General features: G+C 33.6%; 2 long non-coding RNA genes across 2 annotated transcripts; both read left to right on the top strand.

The window, feature by feature from the left end:
* The first annotated feature begins 694 nt into the window (after positions 1-694).
* LOC124895871 lies at positions 695-2675 on the top strand. Its single transcript, XR_007051921.1, has 2 exons — positions 695-1686; positions 2346-2675. It is a non-coding gene; the product is annotated as an uncharacterized LOC124895871 (long non-coding RNA).
* An 828-nt stretch (positions 2676-3503) lies between these two features.
* LOC124895872 lies at positions 3504-4665 on the top strand. Its single transcript, XR_007051922.1, has 2 exons — positions 3504-3670; positions 3852-4665. It is a non-coding gene; the product is annotated as an uncharacterized LOC124895872 (long non-coding RNA).
* The last annotated feature ends 1082 nt before the right edge of the window (positions 4666-5747 follow it).

The following is a 5747-nucleotide window of genomic DNA, read 5'->3' as shown; positions in this document are numbered from 1 at the left end:
AAAAAGGCAGATCCAGGAGCATTCACTATCCTATTGATGTGTGAGCAGATGCTAACATATTTGAGGCTTTTAACTCTAAATAATTGCGAAGTCTTAAACAACTTTTTGTTGTTTTTGATCATTTTCTTGTGATATTGTAGTTGTAGGAAGGATGGGTGGAAAACATAGGAAAGTTGAACAAAATAAGTAAAATCTGGTACAAGTGAGCTGATATGAGTCTAACGAAATTTTCTTGCAAGCCATTAGAGATATGGTAAGCTCACTACAATATTTTATGCTTTTGACCACTCTAATTCTAGACCACACTTATAAAGTGTGGCCTATATTATTAAAGATCATGCTTTTAAAGTGTAACCTTAGCTTTTAGCTTTTGACCACATTAATTTTGGCAACACTTTGAAAGTATGGTCCTTAATGGTATAGGCCACACTTTAAAAGCATTGACAAATCATGATTTAATTGGCAACACTTATTCATATATATGAGTACACTTTTAAATGTGGTATTATTATAATTTAAAAGCCAAAACTTTTAAATTATGGCCTAAAATTTTATTTCACTATCCCTCCAAAATATTTCGCTCTCCCACCAAAATATTTCACTATCCCATCAATTTATAATTGAATAAAAATAATTATGATATTTAAGCTTTTACACACTAAGATATACACTCTATCACAAAATCCTTTTTCAAATATATTTGTTATTTTCTGTCACACAAAACCCTCTGCCCAAATTTCTTCAAATCCATCGAATCCATCTAATTTCTTTGAATTGCAATGCCTAAAATACTCAAATTTCATCTCACAGTAGTTCATTTCGTAATGGATTCGAAGAAATTTGAAGGATATATATAACCACACACAAAGAAATGAAGGATTTAGGGTTTAAGATTGACCCTTTTGTTGTTACTTCTTCTAATTCTCTTTATTCATCATCATATATGTTTTGCATTTAAATTCATTCAAGGGTTTTCATTGTCATTGATAGTGATGTTGTTGTTGTTAGTGGTGGTGGATCCTCTCTCTTTCTCTATTTGTACAGAATTAGGCCAACGCCTAATTCAATGGTAGTATTTGTGGGACGTCTGCAATGGTAGTACCGTAGAGTCTATATCTCTCTACCCTTTTGATATCTGCTAATTTTGTTTATGATGGTTTTGATGCATAATTTTAATTTCTAGTAGTTCAATAAATGGTAAACTATTTTTCATAGGTTGGTGTCGGCGATTGTTTTCTGTTAAAGTAATTGCGTATCTAATGAGGTTTTTGAACGCCTTTGTGTTTTCATTAGATTGTTTTTTGTCTTTGTCTAGAAACTTTCAGCATATAAGCTATGGCCGAAAAAGAAAAGAACTATGTTCTCTTTGAGAAACTTGCATTTATTAGAACTTGTTGCTTGCTTTCTCTAAGTTTGATTCTCTAATAAATTTCTTGATTCTAATTTATTTTGTCAACAAAGTTTTGATTCTAGTTTTTGACTTCTGTTTGGCTTTTAAGTTGTTGCTAGCGGTGTTAGTTTATTTTGCATACAAATTTCTTTTGATTCTAATTTGCTTCTTGTCGTCACACAGGATTGTTTCAAGGCACTTTGGAGTTCTCACAATTTTATCCAATTGAAATGCCAAATTTTCTTCTCCGACTATTGAAACTCTAGCAGAACAAAATGCAGCCTCGCATAGCGATGGTTGGTTATATTATTGAATACTAAAAATTCTGCATTTTGACTGGACTGGCTATGTTGGATATTGATCTTAGTCTTCAACCTTTGCTGATGTAATATGTACATACCTTTCTATCTTGTTTTGGATTTCCATGTGTCGGCTCCATTTAGAAATTTATATCTATGCATTTTCTATAAAAAAAAAAACTTATTTGAATATAATCATATCATATTGTACTTAAACTTAAAACTCTCCCGGTCATATTTAGTTGGTCTCGTGGAATAAGTCGAGGAGTGTGCAAGCTCGCCTGACACAATGGTTATTAGAAAAAAAAGATAAGAAGTTTTGTAGGTTGATGTATGTCTTTTTTGTGCATGTCTAATAGCTGAAGTAAAATAAGTTACCGGTCGTTTTAATTTCTTAGTTCAGTTAAGAAATTACTAAGCTTTACCTAGATTCCTAGACTACTGCGCTCTTCTTTTATATTGCAACGGAGTTTTATCTTTCTTAGAGTACAATACATTATGCATCAATGAAACTCCCCAAATGTTAAAAATGCATTAACCGATTCATCCAGTATTACCATTTGCTTTCATTTTTGTATAGTTGTTTTGCTGCTATTTGTTATCCTAATTTTCATAAGTAGAACTATTATAAGTAATAGTTTTTTTGTATGTGGCAGGTAAGTAAGGCAAATGGCTACGTTGAAAGAACCTTCCAGAGGCATGCATTGATCAGAGTAGGAAATCTTCTTTGTACTTAGATGGAAGATGCAGTCCTTAAAACATATGTCTTAGACTTACCTTACTATATTTTTAATGCTTCGAAAACTTAATTGAGAGCATTCCTGGTTCCAGTGAGTGGTCCAAATGGGAAATGTCCATGGTCAGGTAGAAGGAATTAATCCAAGTGAAAAGGCATTGTCAATTGGCTCTCATTTGGTGAAGCATTGATTACTTACCTCTTCTTATAGTAGATTTGTTTTACTTCCCTGCATTACCAGTTCAAGATGCTACAGAAGAACTTGACATTGAATATTTCTGTGTTACAACAGGATACAGTTATTGATGCTAGATTCTTTGATGGCTCATTGGGAATAACTTGAGCAATATTTGCATTAAAGGCATTGAATTTCTCTGGAAGGTTAGGTAACCTCACCCAGCCGGTTGAGGTGAGACACAAAGCTATAAGAAAAACCTTGGAATGTGATTCTATAGATAGTAAAACGTCTTACTTTTTAAAAGGTATGTTTAGTAGTCTACATAAACAAATACAGCATGGCTTATCAATTTGACTAGTTAAATATGTTTTCTTCTTTGCTATTTGGCCAATGCTTCTCTTTACGCCTGTCTATTGTAGCTTTTCCCTTTTGCTTGTTGCATCTGCTCTGTATGTATTTACTTTGTGGTGATGAATTTTCTTGCTGAGAATTGTCTTTTCAGTATATTATTGAAGAATTAAGGATGTGAAGTTTAATAAATGTGTGAGTTAGAGTCTAGCAATGTTGATCAAAAATTCAAGTGTCATTTTTATATCATGTTATTCATTGCAGTTAAGCCTGGGGTACATTTTTGGGAAATTGGAGAGGTCATCAATTGATATGTGGTATTATGTCTGGATCATCTGTGGTAAGATAAAATAAAAAATAGATTGCCTAACTATCATTCAACTAGACCAGTGAGGCTCAATTTTTGTTGGAAATTGACATGTTTTGCATGTTTTTGTTTTCTTACAACTGGGGTGATAGTTAAATCTACATGCTACGTTAAGCAATGAAATATAATTTCACCACATATTTCCTATAATATCTAGCATAATAGCAACAACAATGTTGATTCAACACAATATTTCAGTTAAGGTAGTATCCTCAAGGATTGTGGGATCTAAGTAAAATTGTCTTTACTTTGGTCAATCTTTCTGTGGTAACCTTACTCTAATCAAGATATAAAGCAGTTGGTGTTATGAAAGCTTGCCAAAATCTCACAATTGAACCTACCATTTATGCTGGTAAGTTCTTCGGTCCAAAATTCATTGTGTACCATACAATATAAAATCTCTCTTTTTCTTGTGTCTTAATTTATGGAATTTTACTGGGTATGTTATTGTTGTCCTTGTGTCTTGATTAATTCAATTTTATGTATTTGGTATGATCGTATGTGTCCTGATGGATGGACTGCTGTGATAGCAGATGGAAAATGAAGTGCACAGTTTGAACACATTCTCCTGGTATTACATTATTATTCATTATTTTTGGTATCTAAATGATTTAACGGTGTATCTCTTTATTGCATTCTATCTCAGATTGAATCTATATAGTTTCTTGATGAATTGGTCTATTGCAACTGAAACATTTTATTTAACTCGAGAACTCGTCCGCTGATCCATTATTGCATTTCAATCTCATCAAGTGAATTGATATGAGTCTGACGACATTTCTTCCAAGCCGTCAGAGATGTAGTAAGCTACCAGAAAAAGGTGTCAAGAAGAACAGTGGAGAAGAGTTGTTGGATGAGAGTGACGACATTCTCAATATGTCATCACAAGTGTGGTAAGCCATCAGAATATGCCATCAGAGTGAGGCAGAACACGGTGAAATAAGTTGAAGGTCTGACGACATTTGCTACATGCCGTCACAAGTGTGGTAAGCCATCATAGGACATCATCAGAGTGAGGTAGAGTGAGGCAGAACATGTAAAGTTGGCATGACTTCTGACGACATATCTGAGACACCGTCAGAAGTCTGATGACCAACACCAATATCGCGTCACCTAAATCCGAGCCCAGCTGTGATTTTGTTATTTTATTTCCTTAATTAGGCTTTAGTATAAATAGCAGTTTTTAGGGTTTTTAAGAAAAGAAGTTTTCATTATTCAGAATAGGAATTTTGGAGGGAGAAACACGTATATTGTTGTTTTTTGCTAATTATTTTTAGTTTCATTCTTATCAACTATTCTTAGGTTTCTAACTTGGGATTTAATTGAAGAAATTATTTGTTGTTTTCCATCTATACGTAAGTTTATCATTATCATCATGAATTCAACTTGTGATTTCCTTCGTCAAATCATGAGTGGCTAATTTCATTAGTTAGGGTTATGGGATCCAAGGATTAGGGTTTGATATGATGCTAGGTGTTTAATGGATTCAAAGCGCAGTAGAACATCTTGAAATTTTGTGGTTTTATCTAAAATCTAGTGGTTGCAAACTTTAGATTATGCCTTAGGTTTTATTTGCTTCTAACGGAGAAATACACTAGAGGACGGGAATTATCAACAGGGACTCAGAAGCTACCAACCTTCTATTTAATGATTAATGTCGTAACTAGATTAATCTACCTGAGATAACATCCGATTGGATATAGATAAATTATCTAAGTTCGAGTGAATTAGATAATAAATTGTCTGGTGAGGTCGAGAGATAAGTCAGATAGTATCATAGTCAGAGATCTTCTGTTGTTCTACTAATTTCGATGATCTCTAGCATTACATGGTATCTATCAATACCCGAATCCTTTGGTGATCATAACCCTGGTTTCCCATTTGTATTGATAACAACTATAAAAATTCAAAAAGTGAAGATTGATACATTGTGAACTTTATACCCCCAACTTTCGGAAATGATAAACTACCAGTAAAGTATTTCTTAAACAAATTAATGTTCACACCCTATTCCTTGTGGAATTCGACCCCAACCTAGTTGGGTTTTATATTGAAAACGATCGCCTACACCCATTCAAGAGTGTAATTTGAGAGTTATCAAAAATGGCGCCGTTGCCGGGGAATACGGTTGTAGACTGAAAATTTTGTGCGCAAACATTTGCTGATAGTTAACTTTCCTTGATTTACATTTATTTATTGTTTTTGTTTATTGTAGGTACTGTGTTGTTTATGCCAAAAATGCGAAGTTCCTGCAACCACTATTACCAATCAACCTGGAACCTCAACTAATTAGAAGAATGGCTGAACAATAGGAAGAAGAAAGATTAGCTGTTTTAGCCAGGGCTCAGGTGAATGTGCAAATTTTGGGTCAACAAGCAGATCACCAAAACCCTGATGATGAGGACTTGGGTGATAAATAATTGCTGAAT

Source organism: Capsicum annuum, chromosome 2 (genome assembly GCF_002878395.1).
Source record: "Capsicum annuum cultivar UCD-10X-F1 chromosome 2, UCD10Xv1.1, whole genome shotgun sequence".
In the NCBI taxonomy this organism is placed as follows: domain Eukaryota; kingdom Viridiplantae; phylum Streptophyta; class Magnoliopsida; order Solanales; family Solanaceae; genus Capsicum; species Capsicum annuum.
Note: the sequence above shows the minus strand (reverse complement) of the source record. Positions and strands in the feature narration are given on the sequence as shown.